At 46.1% G+C, this 20,379-nt stretch overlaps 1 protein-coding gene across 2 annotated transcripts in view; it reads left to right on the top strand.

The window, feature by feature from the left end:
* Positions 1-2,377: 2,377 nt before the first annotated feature.
* The window catches only part of RREB1 (ras responsive element binding protein 1), a 164,003-nt gene continuing 146,001 nt past the window's right edge, over positions 2,378-20,379 (top strand). The window contains exon 1 of one of the 2 annotated variants that reach the window (XM_060403789.1): positions 2,378-2,601. The gene's annotated coding sequence lies outside the window, so the exon portion shown is untranslated. Of the gene's footprint in view, positions 2,602-3,220; positions 3,403-20,379 lie in introns of those variants that run through there. The other variant, XM_042237046.2, reaches the window with a different exon arrangement.

The raw sequence follows: 20,379 nt of genomic DNA, 5'->3' as shown, positions 1-20,379 counted from the left end.
TAGCCTATATAATCTGTACATTTCTTTTTGGCTCTTAAGGTTCAACATACTTGATTTTATTTATTTCAAATACTCTATCTTCACGAGGGTGTTTGCAAGGATGAGAGCATGTCTATTACAGGAGAGAGTGTGATATCATAAGATCACTCAAATCCTTACTTTAGTTTCCTTAAGCCCTTAACCTTTCTAAGCCTCAATGCTATACTGTATTACAGTTATTTTATTAATACTTATCCATCTCTCCCACCAGATGTAAACTTCCACAGAAAGGCAATTTCTCATATTCATCTTTCTGTCATCAAAGCCTGGTGTCTAGAACTTGGTACCTGCTTGTTATATAAATGAATGGTTGAGTTTGTAATCTGAGGGTGACTGACTGCTCCATCTACCTTGCAGGATTATTGTATGGTGAATACCCTAATATATGAAAACGAACATTTTATGTTACATACTAAAAAATGTTAAACACTGTTATTTACATTAGAAACATTCCAAGTAGAATATTTAGCTACTTATGACAATCCAACCTTGCCTCTAACCTTTATTAAGGGATGAATGACAAGCATTTTTTTTTTCTTTCCTATACTAAATTTCATCTCTTTGGAAATTTTTTATGCCTCTCTCTTTTTTTAAATTAAAATTACACTTTTAGGTATTCATCACTGTTTTTTATTTTTTCCATAATGATCTTTCGGGGGAATTTTTTGGAGTAATTGACTAGTAGCTTAGGCCAGTCTGATATAAATAAGTACAAGTCAAAATAATGCAGGAGATAATGTAACAGTAACTGTATATATCAGATACATAAATTTGCCTTAAAATTTTTTTGTTATTTGGCTGTGCTGGGTCTTAGTCGTGGGGTGAGAACTCTTAGTTGTGGCTGGTGGGATCTAGTTCCCTGAGCAGGGATCGAACTTGGGTCCCCTACATTGGGAATTCAAGAGTCTTACCCACTGGCCCACCAGGGAAGTCCCAAGAGACATGAATTTTTTGATGAACTAAATGTTCACTGAATTAATTCCCTAAAGACGATCCTGATTCAGTTCCTACTATAGCTGAGTGGGAAGAGCTTTGCCTGATTTCCTTAAATGGGCTCTTCCTTGTTAGGTCACTAAGTTTAGTTTATCATTTACAGATTCCTGATTACCCTCAGGCACAGTTTTGAAATGTGAACATTTCCCTTCACTGTGTTCCAATCTGGGACAACCCCTAGAGCAGCATTTCCTGAAAGGAATATAAGTCCTCAGCAGTGATGCTCACAAAACTAGTGACTGCACACACCCATTTAGGAAACTGTGATGCGTAACCTCCTTGTGGTGATTCACAAACACCTAAGCACACACAAGAACTCCAAAAGGCCTTGCTATGAAGCTGTTCGTGGCATTTCTTGGTTACAAATAAACTTGTTTAACTCAGCATTTCTCAAACTTCCTAATTTCAGGTCCCACTAAAAAAAAAAGAAAAACCGTGCCAGTCAAACTAGGACTCAAGGATGCCATCAAACAGGACATTAAAGATGTCAAACGTTGAGAACATGCCCATCTCGCACCAGACGAAAGGACTTCCCTCGTGGTCCAGTGGTTAAGACTCTGCAATTCCACTGCAGGAGGAACAGGTTCAACTCCTGGTCAGGGAACTACGATCCCACATGCCTCTCCGCACAGGCAAGAAATACAAAATAAGTGAAAAAGAAGTAAACGAACTGAATATATTGAATCTAAAAGAAAGAAAGATAATTGGCCCTGCTGTGACCTGGGGACTCAACCAACCTCGAACAAAAAACGTTTGAGAAAAATAATTCCAGAAAGTTCGAAAAAGCAAAACTTAAGTTTGCTGAAGGCCAACAACTATCTACAGAACGTTTATTGTATTTATAACCATTTATATTACATTAGGGTTATTAAGCAATCTAGAGGCGATCTGAAGCACGGGGAGGATGTGCATAGATTCTATGTAAATTCGACACCATTTTCCATGAGTCTTGAGCATCCCTGATTTTGGTATCTGCAGGGGTTCCTGGAACCAACCTCCCTGACACCAAGGGACCACTGTACCGCTCACTCGGGTTTTTTTTTTTTTTTTTTTTTTGGATGCAAAACAGACTTTGTTCACTTAAAGAGTAACTTCCGGGTCCACCTCAGAATCTAACTGTCCATCTGTCCTCAGTGAGCCTGTGAAGCTCTTTAAATTCAGATGGCGTGTAATTAAATCATTCAGCTGGTCGACAGGTAATTGACTTTCACTTGAAGCCACCCCTTTGCCTCTCAGAGAGCCCCACACCCTGAAATGACTCAAGTTCTTAACACCACCATTAAAAGCCTTGGCGCTTTCCAAGCAACAGGCTTGGGCGTAAAGCACAGTAAGTCTACAGTGAGTCAGATGAACTTTGTGAGTCTTGCGGGGACGCTGGAGGATTCGTAAACCTGCTCCTAGCGGAAGGGTGCGGCGGCTGGGGCTCTCCAGGCGCCCCTGCAGGAGTGGAAGGGCCTGGCCCCGGTCAGCCGTCTACATCCTTCCCCACGTCGCCAATCCGCTCCCAGAGGGGCTGCAGGCCGGGCTTCGGCGCGTCCCATCCCAGACTGGCCCAGGCGTTCCATCCAGGTGCCCAAGTTGAGCCCCTCCGAATGTCTGAACTAGACTGCTCCATCTTTCCAAACACGAAGCTGGCGCTCTCGCCGGGTCTCCGGGCTGGTAGGACCCGGCTAGGGCCTCGCGCCGTCTTTTGGGCGCGGAACAAACAGCCGCTGACCCCGGAGGTCCGGGTGGCCTTCGCCCTCGCCTTGCCGCCCATCTCAAAGCCCCCTCCCCTCCCGGGCTGGGGTGGTGGGGCATCTCCACCGCCGGCCTCGCTCCGGGCGGGACGGACACTTGGCCACCCTTCCCCCGGGCGCCGTATCCGCCGCCGAGATGCGGGCAGCCCCGGACGGCCCGGCCCTCTCCTCTGTATCCAGCCGACAGTCTCCATGGCTCCGCCGTCATCCTCCGCCCCCTTCCCCGCGCGGGGTCCAGTGGGGGCGGTGGGGTGGGGTACGTGCGCGGGCACTCGGCGGTGCCCTCTTGTCTTACCCCCAGGGCAGCCAGGCCTCTCCGGCAGCCCGGGCGGGCCCCCGCCCGCTCGCCCGCACCCCGATCTGCGCCCCGCGGGGCCGGGCGCGGGGGGCCCCGGCGCCGCGCAGCCCCCAGCCCGGCCGGCGGCGCGGGGGAGGGGCGCGGCGCACGCAGAGTTGCTGAGTCGCTTAGCACGCTCAGAAGTTGCAGCTGAGACGACAGCTTCCCGCCCCCTTCCTGGACTTGGCGGCCCGGAACGCACACCCAACCCGTCACCACCCGCCACCTGCCCTCGCCCCCGCCGCCCCGGCCAGGACTCGCAGCACCCCCTCCCCGCGCCGGCGCGGAGCCCAGGTTTCCAGTGGAGTCGGGCAGGGGGCGGGGGCACCCTATCTCGCCGCTCCGCCCGGGAGAGAGGGGCACGTGGAGGGGGGGCGGGGGCGGGCAGGAGCCCCTCCTGCAGATCGCTGCGCAGGGCCAGCGCGCTTTTGCACTTTGCAAAGCTGAGCAGCTGGGCAGGGGTCGCCCAACGGCCCCCCACGCCCTCCTGGGGCGAAGCGGGTTTGGCAGAGCGAGAACCGGGCAGCGTTCCTATCCCTTCCCGCTGGGGGTGGGGGTGCGGGCGGGGGAGTTGCCCGGGCCGGCGGGAGGGGCTCCGCTAGGGGCTGAGGTCGCCAACAGGTGCTCTGGAGCCCATGTGACGGGGGAGGGGCCGCGCAGGGGAAGCCGGGGTGGGGGTGGGGTGCGGGGGGAGGCGGGCACCCTCTCCCCCCACCCCCTCTCCCCTCTCCCTTCCTCCCGGTCCCCTGCAGAGCCCGACTGCGGGTGCCCCCGCCGCCGGTGGCCTAAGGATTGCTGCTCCAGGGTGGCTCTCCGGCGCGCCGGTGCCCTCGCGGCCTGCCCGGGAGGAGGAGGGAGGGGAGAGGGAGGGAGGGATGCGAAAGTGGGTCAGGAATGTAACTGGACGCTGCGCACCCCCACGCACCGTCCCCCCCCCACCCCCCCCCCCGCCGCCACCCCTTGCGGGCCGCGCCAGCCTTGGAAAGCGAGTCTTTCGCTGTTGTGGTTCCCGGGCATCGCCGGTGGACGGTTACCAGGGGATCCCGAGGGGTGTGCTTCTGTGTGACCCTGGGGGAAGAAAAACCCGGTTGCCTCAGTAACGGAGTTGGGCTTGGATGCGATGATGCAGCGGATGTTTTAGGTGAGCCTGACCGTGAGGAGGCTGCACTTGCCTGAGGGAGTGGACTCACTTGTCTTACTACTGAACCAAGATGTGGAAGGAAAGCTGGAGAGGATGGTGGGTTCTTTGCCCTGCTTCGTGTTTGTGGTTTTACCATCTCAAGAGAACATAAATTCAGCGGTTTTGCTTTCGAGTTTGCCGTCTTCCAAACACAGGCCCGGGCTGCCATAAATTCACTCAAGTTCTTAACAAACGCTCACTTAGTTGCTACAAAGGTTTGAAGTTGATATCTTGGACTTGGAAGGGGCAGGGGACACTGACAGTTTTGTATTTGGGGAAGGCCTGAGAAATAAACATGAAAAGGCCTTTATTAAAACTCCTCAAAGCAGAAGAAGTGAGAGCGAGCAGTCCAGTGAAGTTTCCCCCGGGTCTCAGGGGCTCCTCACACCCCAAGCACGTGATCAGGGGATGGAGGACCCAGATTTTAAAGTGATGGGCTTTGCATGCTGGTAACACAAGCAGAGTCAAGAGGAAATAATAGTAAATGATGAGACTGCAGACATGAAGCTTAGTGGTGTGGAGTTTGCAGCCCAAAGTCTTCTTGAGCACCCTTCCAGGCAGTTGCATTTTTTTCCCTTCCGCCAGTTTTGTCCCGAGGACCTCAGTTACAGAGTGCAGGGTAGGGCTGAAGCAGAGCCCAAAGAGCCAGGAAGCTTCACACTCCCAACAAACGGCTGGAGTTTTATTCAGAAGCCCAAAGGGTGGGTTACCCTTTAAAGAGATCTTAAGGGCTATCTGAAAAGTTGACTTAGCAACCAATGTAAATTTCTGTTTCCCAGGGAACTAGTGATAAAGAAACCTAAAAATTGTGAGGCAGTTTGCATTAAAGAATCCTTATTTATAGGAAGCAAAAACTGATCAGTTGAATTTCTGTAAATTGAATCATACATTTATGTATAAAAGGGGTTATTTTTTAGTGAAAACGTACGGAGATCTAACCATCCCTACTCTATTTTTCTTTTATATTTTTTTTAACTTCACTGAGTTTTCTTATCAGTAAAATGGGATTAAGATAATAATAGGTGGTTTGCTCTGGGGTGACAGACAGGATTTTTTCCATTGCTTTCTAGGGAGAGGATCTTCAGTTCCAAGGACGAAAGTCTTTATTTTCACTTATGATGTTTTCCTGAACTGTAGAACAGCTGAAGTTGGAAAGGAACCAATTGCATATGCTAAATAGTCTTGCATTCTGGAAACTTGAAAAAATATGATCTTAGATCTTGTCACCCTGTTAGCATGATTTCCTTCTGTGTGAGATAATGAGACTTTCAAATCTTGGTGCAAACCGGCGTTGTTGCTATGGAACTGCATTGAAATTTTAAGTAGAAAATGAAGTAGCCAACTTCCTCTTTTCTCCCATCCCTTCTCCCCCACCCCCTTCAATTTCTTCTGCATTCATTAAACGTTTCTGTACGGGGTGATCTTCATTTCAGCTATAACTCAGGTTTATAAAGCAAGTTGAATTGATGAATATCAGTTAAGAAAGCAGTAACAATAGAGTCCTCAATATTGTGTCTTGGATATTTAAGATATTTGTTCAGTAATTTGGGGGGGGGGGGCACTTTTCAAGAAATTGCCTATGTGTAAGCAGATTTTCACATAGATTATTTTGGACAATGCATTGTAGCAAATGCACCCGCAAAATGGTTTCTTTTTTTTTTTTTTTCAATGAACATATGCTTTAAACATTTTAGCTACCTACTTTGTTTAGAAGCATGTTAATTTAAGGCCTATGGAGATTACAGAGAGGCATATCCATGTTCCTAAAAAGACTCAAGTCTAATATGTCCTATTAGGGGTGACAGCTAGATGACAAATATAAGTAGTGTAACTATTTAGGGGTTAAATTAAAACACCAGTAAAAAGTTATGTGCCTATAGGGGTAAGAAGAGAGGGCAGATTCACAAATGAAAGTTAAGTGAGTTGAAAAGTGCAATAACGAGAGACCTAAAAAATTTTTTTTCTTCTGTTTATTCTCTACATGTTGGTGGTGAATGGATCTCACTTGTTCATAAGAATGAGGGTTTGCTCATTTTCAGGGAGATGCAGCCAGACAGCTAGTGTACAACTGACTGTCGATGAGAAGTCAGTGGTTAAGTGCTAGGGAAGGGCAGAGAGCAGAGGGTGAGAGGGAAGGTAAAAAGGAGCAGACACACCTTACTTAGCAGAGGCTCAGATGTGGCAGGGTGCTGGGTGTGCCCTGGGAGGGTCACTGTGAGGTGGCAGCCATCAGGAAGTGATGGGCAGCTCCCAAGGGAGTGGGTAGAACTTGAACTTGGGCCTTACAGGATGTGTACAATTTTTATAGCTAGAGAGAGAAAGGCATTCCTAGTGGGAGAAGGGAGATAAAGCACGAGGCAGGAGGTTGCAAGGTACACTGGGGGAATTTGACTAGATTAGCTTTGCTGCTCGGAGAAGGCAATGGCACCCCACTCCAGTACTCTTGCCTGGAAAATCCCATGGACGGAGGAGCCTGGTAGGCTGCAGTCCATGGGGTCGATACTAGTCAGACACGACTGAGTGACTTTCACTTTTCACTTTCATGCATTGGAGAAGGAAATGGCAACCCACTCCAGTGTTGTTGCCTAGAGAATCCCAGGGACGGGGGAGCCTGGTGAGCCGCAGTCTATGGGGTTGAACAGAGTCGGACACGACTGAAGCAACTTAGCAGCAGCAGCAGCAACAGCTTTGCTGCCGGAGGTTGATGGAGTATGAAATTGTCACTGGAATGATAGGTTAGTATTGTTAGTTCCTCAGTCGTGTCCGACTCTTTGTGACCCAGTGGATTGTAGCTTGCCAGGCTCCTCTGTCCATGGAATTCTCCAAGCAAGAATACTGGAGTGGGTTGCCATTCCCCTTTCCAGGGGATCTTCCTGACCCAGAGATCAAACCCAGATCTCTCACACTATGGGCAGATTCTTTACTGTCTGAGCCACCAGGGAAGCCCCAGTATGATACGTTAGGTTAAGGCCTTTGAATGCCTGGGCCAGGTTTGGTGTTAGGACTGTATCTGCAGGTAGAGGGGAATTGTAACAGGATTTTGAGCAAGGGAAATACATGGTCAGAGTCATCACTGGGGGAAGATTAATCTTGTGAGTTCGGCTGCAGTGGGAGTTTAGGGACCATGAGGGTCCAGTGCCATGGGGACATGTGGGTCTGGAGAACAATTGTGTCCTCTGGGCCAGGTGGTAAGGGCGGTGCTTTGTGAGTCGTAAAAGGAACAGTGACAGTATTTTGTAGTGTTTGGATGTGAACTTGAAGCATCCAAGGATTTAAATCTAGATGCCTTGGCAGGTCGTGCTGTCAACCGAAATTGGAACAGGAAGCCAGTATTTCAGGTAACTGAAGGGTTGATTTCAGAAGCAGAGTTCGAGGCCGTGATTGCCAGCTGGGTTTAGGTGACTTAGGCAGGGTGGATGGGTCTCCGCTGAAGGTAGTGGTGTGAGTCATCTACATAGAGGTAGGTGATTATTGGTCCTAAGTTTGAACTTGGTGGCAAAGGACACATTTTAGGGAACATTCGCCATTAGAACTTACTATATATATTGAGTTGGCCAAAAAGGTTTTCACATGCCCTCTTTATGGAAAAACCCAAATGAACTTTTTGGCCAACCCAATATATATGCACATACGTATGTATACATTTCAAAATTCTCCTGGGAATTCCTGAGTGGTCCAGTGGTTAGGACTCTGTTAGGGGCACAAACAAGTTCGATCCCTGGGAGAACTAAAATCCTACAAGCCATGCAGCCTCTCCAAAAATTCTCCTTCCTTGTAAAGCACAAGGAGGTAGTCATTCCTGAGGCTTTTGGTTAGAGCCAGTCTACCGAATCAGCATTGTTGTAACCCAAGTGCCTTAGCCAGCAGCTCCCAAACCCGGCTCAACAGATTCAGGGGTCCCAGCCCAGCCCAGTTCAGTCGCTAAGTCGTGTCCGACTCTTTGTGGCCCCATGGACTGCAGCATGCCAGGCTTCCCTGTCCGTCACCAACTCCTGGAGCTTCCTCAAACCCATGGCCATCGAGTCGGTGATGCCATCCAACCATCTCATCCTCTGTCGTCCCCTTCTCTCGCCTTCAGTCTTTCCCAGCATCAGGGGCTTACTTCACAGGCACCCAATCAGAATCTTCTGGGCCACCAGGCTGGTTTTCTGCAGGGTCTTAGGCCACTGTGATGTGGCTTCACCTCGGGGAACCAGTGCCAGGGCCGGTGTGTTCTTCAGTCTGAGACCTCCGCAGAGCCTCCCGTCTCTTTCCGGGAGAGCAGGAGTTCTTTCTTTCCATGGGTTGGTTTCAACCTGTTCTTGTGCTTCGGTATCTGATGGACAACCATTGATGGACAGTACTGGAGCTTTTTGATATCTACAGGACCTGCTGCTTTCCAAATTTAGCAGCGGGTCTGGAAGCCTGGATGGGTGTGTCAGAAGAACTCTGTCCTGCTAGGTAGGCAGGAGGTTGGGGGTGACACGCTGTGTATGGAGCTGACTCACCCTCCGTCCATCAAAGTGTGCCGAGATGAAGCAATAAACTGGGCCCCAGGCAGATCACTCCCTGTGCCTCTGGATGCACAGACCCGGGGCGTGGTGTTTGGCAATATTCTCAAGAGCAACCATTTGGCTGGTCCTTTTCAGGGAAGCTGGATAGTCAGAGGTAAGGCGAGGCAAGCTGTGGGCTCTCAACACCAGGCCAGAGTTTAGAGAGAAGCAATCTAGCGAGAAATGGATAGTCTGAAATTCGGGGCTGGACTTCTAAAAGGTGATGACCGTTCACACGTTTCTCAAGGAATACCTGTCTGCTCACATATCTCATTGCTTTGCGTGCATGTGTGCTCAGCATATCCAGTTCTTCTGTGACCCCGTGGACTGTAGCCCCCCAGGCTCCTCCGTCCATGGGATTCTCCAGGCAAGAGGACTGGAGTGGGTTGCCATTGCCTTCTCCAGGGGATCTTCCCGACCCAGGAATCGAACCCAAGTCTCCTGCGTTGCGGGTGGATTCTTTACCGCTGAGCCACCTGGGAAGCCCTTCTCTTTGCTTGATTGTCACAAAAAAACAGTGTCCGCCCTTTTGAGCAGCAGCACTTAGTCACTTTCAGGTAGTCAGGTGCTGATTATCTGGGTGCAAGTTGTCATTTGCTCTTTTTTTTTTTTTTTCCTTGTTTAAAAGCTAAAAAGAGAAATTCTCACGTCCATATTGTTACGTGTCTGGTGGACTAGCAGGCAGATGCTAATAATGAAAACTGATGGTGGAAACGGCGAGGCGGGGGGTGGGGTGGGGTGGGGTGGGCACTGTCCCCTCCCCGCTTCCCTCCATGTGCAGAGCTTAAACTAGCCGTATTTCTCATCCATATTTCTAATGTGTTTGTTTTGGGCTACGCTAAGTCTTCATTGCTGCTCTCAGAGTTTCTCTAGTTGCGGCAAGTGAGGACTCCTCTCTAGTGGCGATGGGCAAGCCTCTCATCGCGGGGATTTCTCTTCTTAAGAGCACGGGCTCTAGGGCTTGTGGGCTGCAGTAGCTGTGGAGCACAGGCTTAGTTGCCCTGTGGCACGTCCTCCGGGACCAAGGATCGAACCCGTGTCCCCTGCCTTGGCAAACAGACTCCCGACCCCTGAACTACCGGAGAAGTCCTTCTTCAGCATTTTTAAGTGTGCAGTTTAGTTACTGTTAAGAATATTCACATTGTTATGCAATAAAACCTAGGTCTCGAATGTCATTTAGAATATAAGAAAGTTTCTAAAAATGTCAGAAAAATGAAGCCCAGGGTACCCAGGAAACCGTGAGAGAGGATGGTATATAACGCAGACCCTTAGAGCATTCAGGTGAGAGAGGAGACAGGTAGATAGGTGGCCCTTTTGCAGGATGGGCTTGCCTGAGAGCATCCTATTCAGCAGCTAATTGTGAAGCTAGCGTGCAGGGGAGAAATGGCAGTTTTCTACTTGAGATTTCTTCAAGAAGTCAAAAATAGGGCTACCATCTTGATATACCGATTTTAAATTTTCCTTAAAGCTCTGAGTGTAGAATGAGAGAAGAGCTCCAATGAAAATTTACAGAATCTATTGATAATTTGCACAATTTCCTCCAAACTTTGCCCCATACTCTGTGGCATGTATAGAGTTTCGGATATGTTTTGCGCTCTCTGGGTTCACACAAGGGGTGGGTAATATTTACTGCTATTATTCTAGTTTTCCAAGTGACCTGTATCTTATTATTATTTATGAAAATATGGGTATCAACTGCCAAAAAACATCTTAGTGAGCAAGAAGCTCTAAGTGTTTGAGCCTGTCAATGATTACATGGTTAAATGAAAATTTTAAGGTTAAATAGGTGAGATTAGCAAAAAGATTGGAAGTTCTTAGTCAACCCCAAACTAGTAACAGTTCACTGCTTTCTTTTTTTTTCCTTTAGAAAATTTATTTTCACAACCCCTTACTGTTTGCACTCATTCATAATACCCACAAAACAGGTTTGAAGCTGCTCAGTCCAACAGGATGTCAGCGGCAGTTCCAAAGAAGCTATGGGTTCATGTTTTACCCAAGGAGAGATGCTTTCATTTCCAGCCTTGGAAATGTAGGACTTGTTTAATAGCCTTCCATTTAGAAAGTGCTGCTGAATTTGAGAAAACTTAGAGAATGGCTCTGAGTTTCTTATTCAAAACTGCTTTAGTAAACTTTTGCTTATCAGTCCTGAGAAGATGTGTTAAAACCAGCTTGGCAACTTTTTTTTTTTTTTTTTTCAAATATAGCAAGCTGGAGGGCCTTGAGAAGAGAGTTTTGAAATAATATCAGTGTTGGAACCAAAACGGAATGCTTTTGAACAGGAATCCTCCTATATGTCTCTGGGTTTGGAGGACTCATCTGTTAAGAGTCAAGTTTTCATGGTTGAACTGAATTAGCAGTGGTAGGTTTTCCTGTGGTAGCAGCAGCAAGCAAAGGCAGGGTTTCACCAAGCACTCAGAAGATGGTTTCTTTTGTGTGGATACCTACGCGTTTACAATCCTGTGCCCATGCCTGCCCCCCTCCCCTGTGATTTACTGAATTTGGTTTAGAAGCAATCTTTATACAGATGCTTAACGATTTTGTGCTCTGATGGTATAGAAATACAGTTTTCAGATGAGATGTGTCTCTAAGGATGACGTTGGGAGTCACGGAGTTATTACTCAAGTAGTAACAGTCAATAATAATAATAATAACAGTCACTCCAGCGACTTGGAGGTACGAGTTAATGATTTCATATTGCAGTTTTAGAAGATGTTTGTCTCTGAAGCCACGAGTTTCAACTGAGTTGCCAAAGGAAAGCAGCAGTTAATTCATGTTGCTCCATCATTAATCTACAGAAAATGAAAGTTCAGATGGTCCTGGGAGTCTAGCATATCTTTGAAAGCTGAGTTCTTGCCTTTTCCTAGAAAAATACTCCAGCTTTTAAAGTCAATAATTCAGCCGTCGGCAGGTGCCTGTCTCATGCGAAAGATGCGACGGTGAACGCAGGACAGCTCTGTGCTGTGTGTTAGTATAGAACTGTATTGTTCCGCCGCTGTGCCTTTGCTTTGTCATTTCTCAGTTGAGCAGGGCCTCCAGCCTCCTGAAATGTCAGCCTAGCCCGCAAACTTGTGTATCTTTTCCTTTTGATTACCTTGGTTGCCGGCCAGCCTCATATTTGACACGTCCAGCACAGGCAATGGAGTTGCTTCTTGGTGTCGAGCTGTTAATCTTTTTATTATTTCCTGTCACTTTTCCCCATGATTGATCCTCTTGGGCCCAAGGCGGGGGGGTAGGGGGGTGGTGGAATTATGAATATGACTTTGACAACCACTTTGAAAAGGAGTATTTTTTATACTCCTTTGAAAAGGAGTATAAAAGAACTTGGGTCTCACCTGAGACTATAAAGCGATAGAAAAAGCACAGTCTGTTTTGCAATGCAGAACCTCAGCACCCATTGAGCTAGGTTCCATTGGATGCTTTGTAGGAGAAGTGAAGAGGTTTTTCCTGGTGTTTTTGCAGTGACTCTGTGCCCAGGTGTGTGGGGTGAGGGTGATGAGAGCTCACGGGTGGTCTGCAGTTTAGTTCTATGGAAAGGCTACAGAACGGGGTCCTCCTTCCTTCAGGATTAAAAATATGATTCTTTTTGAGTTGTAGGCTTTCCCATATATTCTCTCCCTGGTATCCCCTCTACCTCGTGTGCGGTTCACTGATTCTTGCTCCAGCTCTGCCCCCACCCCTGACCCACCCACTGGAATTTGAGAAGAAAATAATAGAACCTCAGTTGTTCATATATGTTTAGCTTGTCCTTCCCCACCCCCCCCCATTTGTTACCATTGTGGTAAAAAAGAAAGGTATGAAATTTGCTATTGTGATCCTTTCTAAGTGTGCGATTCAGTGGCATCACTTACAGTCACAGCGTTGCGCAACCGTCACCATGGTCTGCTTCCAGCATTTTTCATCACCCCGAGCAGACACCCTGCAGTTGTTAAGCAATAACTCCCCACATCCACCTTTAGCCTCTAATCCACTGTCTGTCTCCTATCTGCCCTTTCTAGATATCTCATATGAGTGGGATCATACAAGATATGTCCTCTGAGGGTCTGGCTTGTTTTCATTGGGCATAAAGTTGTCAGAGTTCATCCCTGCTGTGTCATGCGCCACGACTTCATTTCTTGTCATGGCTGAATAATATCCCATTGTCTTCGTGGACTGCACTTTGTCCGTTCATCGGGTGATGGACATTTGGGTTGGCTCCACATTGGCTAGTTTGAATAATGCCGCTGTGAACATGGTTATAAAAGAGTCCATGGAATCCCTGGGTTCAGTTCTTTTGGGTATATGTATATGTATGTACGTAGATGTAGACGTGTGCGCAAGAGTGGACTTGCTGGGCCACGTGGTAGCTCCATGTTTAACATTTTGCAAAACTACTGAACTGGTTTCCACCATGGCAGCACCATTTTATATCCCCAATAACAACACATGAGGGGTCCAGTTTCTCCCCATTTTTGCCAGCTCTTGTTATTTACCTCCCCCGCCCCTTTTTTAAAGTATTTTAATTAGTTTATTTGTTTGGCTGCTCCGGGACTTGGTTGCATCACTCAGGATCTTCGATCTTAGTTGCAGCATGCTGGACCATGAGTTGCAGCGTGAGGAATCTAGTTCCCTGCCCAGGGGTCAAACCCAGGCCCCTGCATTGGGAGCTCGGAGTCTCAGTTACTAGACCACCAGGGAAGTCCCACCATTTTCCATTGTTTTATTGTAACTTCCCTAGTGGATCTGAAGTGGTGTGTTGTGGCTTTGATTTCCGGTTCCCTGATGACTGAGCGTCTTTTCATGTGCCTATTGGTCAGCTGTGTGTTTCCTTTGGAGAAATACCTATCAAGACCTCTACATTGTCCATTTTTATATATGTTTTATAACACCTAATAATAGTATATAGTTTATAAACTAAAATATACATATGCTTGGATATATGCAGTGTCTTTTTTAAAGATGGAAGATGTATTTTTTAAAAGTTTGGAGACCATTATTAGGAACTGTAGCAATGATCTATTTTATTTCTTGGTGCCTAACCTTAGCAGGAAAATATCGATGATAATTCCTAAGCTTTCTCGGGTGGGGTGAGGAGGGGTTGTGAATCTTATTTGGTCTAATGTAATGTGTTTACCGGAGCCTCCATATGAAACTAACCACAGGGTCCCAAGACTGTCTTTGGGGTTGTTTTCTTTTGGTACATAAGAAAGTAGATCTCTTTGGATGGTTTTCAAGTTAGACTTGCCTCTGCTCAATCCTATTTTGTGGTTCATAGTGGCATTTTAGGGTTCTAGTGTATCTTATTAAGAGATAGAGATAGTTTTTCATGCCATGTCACATAGGCGAGCCAGAAGGCCTAGAATGAATGAATCGAAAGGGAGAGGCTTAGCTCTAAAATAATAATAATGATGGTGATGATAACAATTATTTTTACTATGTCACTTATAAAACTAATTTGATTGTATGAAAAGATTAGCTTTGAGGTGTGGGGATTGAACTGGCCTATTTCGTGACCCAGTAAGAGTGTTTTAGGCCTTGGGGGTTGATTTAAGAAAAAAAAAAGGTTGGTTGCCCTATTGTTGTTCTCTTCTCTGAAAGTAAACTCTGTGCAGTTACCCTAAAATGCCAACTTCTGTCAAGGGCATGACATCACCACCCTAGCACATCCTGGTGCTTTTCTTGGAAAGTGTCCACACTGGCAGGCGTTTTCCAAATAAAACATTTGTGTCGGTAAACAAGTGTTTTACCCAGCAGCCCAAGTGGAGAATTTTAAAACCAGTGTTTGTTTTGCCAGCAAACATTTTGTTTCAATCCTTGCAGCTAAACAAGTGGGTAGGATTTAAGTGGCCTGCTAGTGAAAACAAAGGCAGAACCATTCTCAGAAAACTTCAGCTGAGCAGAAATCTAGCTGCTGTTAAGAGTGTGAGTTTAGACATTTGGGGAAGTAACTGGTACCATCTACTGAGTTCTGCACTTAGTGTTAGTCAGAGTGAAAGATCTTCCATTTGGGTAAAGGCTCTGAATTTTCTTTTCTTTTAGAGGTGAAAGATGAAGAAATATAAAAGAATCCTTGAAAAGATCAGTTTTGCGCATTTCAGCGTTACAGCTCGCCTTTGAGTGCACCTAACCACCGTCAGGTGTTGGCCCTGCATCTGCTCCCTCCTCTCTAGTTGTTTTGATGGTAATCCCATCCTCCAGCTCCCAGATTAATCATCAGCCTCTATCTTGTGACTTTTATGAAAATGGTAGTAGTGTAATCGGGCTTCAGGGAGCTAGTGTCACTTTTATTTAGGGTCCCTTATAATTGAGCGGCCTAACATCTTTAATCTTTTGAAGTATATTTTTTATATTTGAAAGTTTGCTTGTGATGTGCTATTCTTTTTAAAAAGCAGCCCTCTTTTCCTGTTCAGGACGTAGGTACCTTCTTAAGAAGATAGAAATTAGAGAATAGAACATATACGTCGAAGAGTGTAAAAAATTACAGCTATATATGTTTCAATTAGCAAGTGGACGTGCACTAGCCCCCATCCTGACTTAAGAAATAGAATATGGCCTTGGAACGTCCTCTGTTTTGAAACCATGTCCCTCTTCTGGCCATAGAGAGTTTACAGCTGTGTAGTCATCCTTAAACGACATCATTTCGCTTTGCAAGTGTTGGGTGTATATTACACTTTACTTGTTTTTTTCATCAATGATATAATCTCAAGATTTAACCACGTTGCTGCCTGTACCTGTGGTCCATTCGTTGTCATTGTTCAGGGTTGCTGCCTTATTGATGGACATCTGAGCTGTTTCCAGCATTTGACTCTTACTACAAAGGCTATCAAGGACATTCATATATATACATATTATATATATATATATCCTATTTATATATATTTACATTTATATATTTATATATAGAGAGAGAGAGGTAGATCCTATTTATTGTTGATTAGTCCCTGACTCACGTCTAACTCTTTATGACCCCATGGACTGTAGCGTGCCAGGCTCCTCTGTCCTTGGGCTATTACAGTGGGTTGCCATTTCCTAGTACAGCGGTGCAGAAGTTTTTCTGGGATGCGTGTGGTGTGGGCGGTGGATTTGTAGGGTTGCAGGGTATTTGTATTTTTAATTGTATTTAAATCTGCTTGATATTTTTTTAGCTTCAGTGTAATTCCAACCTGTGTTCCAAAGTGTTTGGTTCAGTTTGCTCTTCTCACAGTGAATGGAGCTCTTACTGTTCCACACATTCATCAGAAACCAAGTTCTGACACCAAGTTGTCAGACTTTGTCATGTCTGCCAGGCTGGCAAATAAGAAATGGTGCCTTATTCTGGTTTTGTTTTCCCCTGATTCATAATAGGCTTATAGTGGCCGTCTTGATACCCTTTTTTTCAAGTATTTTCCCATTTTTCTGTGGATTGTCTTTTTCTTCCTAATCTGTAGACTTCTTTTATATGTTGTTTAATATATAGACTTTCTGTATATATTCCATCCACACAGAGTGAGTCTGTGCCCGATCACAGGTGTTGCAAATGACTTCCCCTACTTTGACTTGTCTTTTTACTTCATCCTTCGGATGCTCACAAGCTCTTAATTTTTTTAAATTATTTATTTGGGTTGTTCTGTGTCTCTGTTGTTTCGTGGGCCGCTCTCTAGGTGTGATGCACAGGCTTTTTTTAAAAAAAAATTAGTTTGTTTGGGGTGTTCTGGTCTCTGCTGTTTCGTGGGCCACTCTCTAGGTGTGATACACAGGCTTTTTTTTTTAAATTATTTGTTTATTTGGGGTGTTCTGGGTCTCCATTGTTTCGTGGGCCACTCTCTAGGTGTGATGCGCAGGCTTTTTTTTAAATTATGTATTTTATTTGGGGTGTTCTGGGTCTCCGCTGTTGCGTGGGCTGCTCTCTAGGTGTGATGCACAGGCTTTTTAAAAAATTATTTATTTGGGGTGTTCTGGGTCTCCGCTGTTGCGTGGGCCACTCTCTAGGTGTGGGGCACAGGCTTTTTAAAAATTATTTGTTTATTTGGGGTGTTCTGGGTCTCCGCTGTTGTGTGGGCCACTCTCTAGGTGTGGTGCACAGGCTTTTGACTGTGGCGGCTTCTATTTCAGCGCCCGGGCTTTGGCACTCTGCAGCATGTGGGCCCTTCCCAGACCAGGGGTCAAACCTGTGTCTCCTGCATTGGCAGGCAGATTCTTTACTACTGAGCCACCAAGGAAGCCCACAAACTCTTAATTTCAGTATTATTTGATTTCTCAGTGTTTTCGTTTAAGATCAATACTTTTCTATCTTGTTTAAAAAATTCTTCCCTATCCCAGGTTTATGAAGCTGTTCTCCTGTATTCTTTAGAGTTGTGCGTTTCACGTGTGATTCTGTTGTAATTTAGCCATCTGCAAATCTGCAAGTGATTTTGTGAATGTGCCATTTTTTGTCTTAAGGGATATCTGGCTGTGCAGGTGCAGTTTGTGTATCTGTGTGTGCGTATAGCCAGGACTACCGACGGCCAGTGTCCTCAGCCACGTGGCCACCTGTGCCCGTCTCTTGCGGCGTTCTCCACTCCGTCCCACCGGTCTCTTTGCCGACCCCCCTTAGTTATCACAGCCTCCTGATGCCTGGAAGGGCGTGGGCTCCCATGAAGCATGTCTCGGTGCTTGTGGCTTTTTGCCCTTCCATATAAATTTTAGAAACAGAACAGGTTCCCTCACAGAACCTGGTGGATTTATTATTAGGACTGCAGTGAATCTGTGGACCTGACATGTTTACAATAGCGAGTCCACCACATCAAAAGGCGGTGTGTAGTCTTTAAAGAAGGGTGCCCAAAATAACAGAAAATAAAAATAAATCAAGAATGGCACTCAACTTCCTGGGTTCAGACCCTGGCCCCACTTTTCACTGGCCACAAGGCCCTGAAGAACCTCGGTTTCCTTATTTGTAAACTAGGGATCCTAATAGTACCTGTCTATAGGGTGATCGAGAGGACTGAATGATTAAACATGTTGCATGTAATATGTGGAAGGTGCTTAGAATACTGTCTGGCATGCAGTAAGTACACTGTCTGGCATTGCATAAGTACGTGAGCACTGATTTCCAAACGTGCTTATTTATATCATTTTCAGTGTCCCAGGAAAGTTTTAGAATATTCCGTATAAAATGATATATAAGATTTCCCTGGTGGTCCAGTGGGTACAACTCTGCTCTTCCAATGCAGGAGGTGTGGGTTCCATCCCTGGCTAAGAAACTAAGAGTCCACCTATCAAGTGGTGTGGCAAAAAGAAAAAAGTCTGTAAAATACATAAAATATGTTGCTGCTTACATGCATGATGTATAGAAATATGTGTAATAATATTCCTAGGAACGTTAAGCATTTTGATACTATTGTAAATGGTATTTTAAAAGCTTTTCTGGGGTGCCCGATATTGTTGTGTTTTTTGGTGTGTTTTGTGAGCCGACTATGGTTATCTCTGATGAAGAAGTATGGCGTGCTTATGTTGTATAAGATGCTGCTTGGAGTGGACAAGAAATGTGGAGTCTTCTGTCAGGGTGGCTGCCCACATCCCTTGGTTTCATAGGATTGAACATTCTCCCAATTTGCATAATTCTAAAGTGCTGTATCCCACTGACATCTGTTGTTGAAACCCATAGAACATTCTGGAAAGCTGGTTGGTTCTGTCTTACACATCAGGCTGCTTTCAGTTGTGTTACTTCGTTTCAGGTTTTGAAAGCATTCGAGTTCCACGCTGGATCATGTGCCCGAGACCCTTGTGGGTTTCCTTTCCCCTAAATTCTGTCCTAAAAATGCCACACCCTTTGGGATTGGAGTCACAGCTTCACAACTCAGCTCACATCCTGTAAAGGAACAGTTCTCTGGATGAAAACTCACGTTGTTCTTTTGCCGTTTGTCACGTGTCACGCATGTCTCTGAGGAGTTATAATTTTTAAAAAAAAAAAGAAAGAAAAGAGAAAATTTATATACATATAGATATGTATATATACTCAATGGTAAAGGATCCGCCTGCCAATACTGGAGACGTGGGTTCAGTCCTTGACTCGGGAAGAAGGAAATGGCAACCCACCCCAGTATTCTTGCCTGGAGAATCCCATGGACAGAGGAGCCTGGCGGCCTATAGTCCATGGGGTCACAAAAGAGTCAGATACAACTCAGTGACTAAACAACAGCAAAAATAAATAAATAAATATATATATATATATATATATATATATATGCATGTACGTATGTGGAGAAGGCAATGGCACCCCACTCCAGTACTTTTGCCTTCAAAATCCCATGGATGGAGGAGCCTGGTGGGCTGCAGTCCATGGGGTCGCTAGAGTCGGACACAACAGAGCGACTTCACTTTCACTTTTCACTTTCATGCATTGGAGAAGGAAATGGCAACCCACTCCAGTGTTCTTGCCTGGAGAATCCCAGGGACGGGGAAGCCTGGTGGGCTGCCGTCTGTGGGGTCGCACAGAGTCGGACACGACTGAAGTGACTTAGCAGTAGCAGTGTGTATACGCATGTGTGTATATGTGTGTGTGTGTAAATATATATATGTATTCACACAGGTTCCCTTCAGCTTCCCTGCCTCTGGTTTCCGTTCTCAGCCTTCTGGTCACATGGTAGATCTGCCCCACGTGGGAGGTGAAGCCCCAAACTCTGTATGATTTCACTTTGCGTCACAGGAGGCAGAAACTCAAAGTGAAACCCATGAGAAAACCAATGTGTTCTTAATGGTTTTTACCCAAACCATAAATCCGTCTCTTGGAGGGAGAGGGGAAGCACCCAGCGTCTGATCGGGTTTCTCTAGCATGTTCCAGGCGGTGTCTGCTGATTCAGTGATTATCTTCTGGGACTCACTCACTCGGGGTGTTTACTGAAGATGCAGATTCCTGGGCCTGACCTGGACCAAGGGAAGAAGATGGCGGGAAGGAGGAGGAGGCAGGGATTTGCATGTTTTAAATGACTCTCTGGCGGTACTAACAGGCAGATGGTGTGGGACCGGGTAACAGTGCTGATGGCATGGTGGGTTCAGATTTTCATTGATCACCTGTGGACAATTTCAGAGAGACTTAATTAGGGTAGTAACACCTCTTAGGTTCCATGTGTCAGGCACTTGATGTTTAAGCCTGTGGGTAAATTACTATTATTAGCCCCATTTTACAGAACAGGAAACGGAGGCGTGGAGAGGTTAAATAAATTACTCGAACATCTGAAGGCTTCCCAGGTGGCACAGTGGTTAGAGAATCTACCTGCCAATGCAGGTAGATGCAAGAGACATGGGTTCGATCCTTGGGTCAGGAAGATCCCCTGGAGTAGGAAATGGCAACCCGCTCCAGTATTCTTGCCTGGGAAATCCCATGGACAGAGGAGCCGGGCGGACTACAGTCCACGGGGTCACAAAGAGTCAGACACGACTGAGCAGAGCACACAGCAAACATCTGATGGGGAACTGTCATTGTCTTTGTGGATCCTCAAAGTAAAATCCTGCCCTTTCTTTTTTATAAACTAAGCTGGACTCTAGCAGAAATGGACCTGAAGGGTCCAGTTGGATTAGAATCAGGCTTTCGTACCGCGTTCTGTGCCTTATGAATCACCCATTCGC

Source organism: Ovis aries, chromosome 20, assembly GCF_016772045.2.
Source record: "Ovis aries strain OAR_USU_Benz2616 breed Rambouillet chromosome 20, ARS-UI_Ramb_v3.0, whole genome shotgun sequence".
In the NCBI taxonomy this organism is placed as follows: Eukaryota; Metazoa; Chordata; class Mammalia; order Artiodactyla; family Bovidae; genus Ovis; species Ovis aries.
Note: the sequence above shows the minus strand (reverse complement) of the source record. Positions and strands in the feature narration are given on the sequence as shown.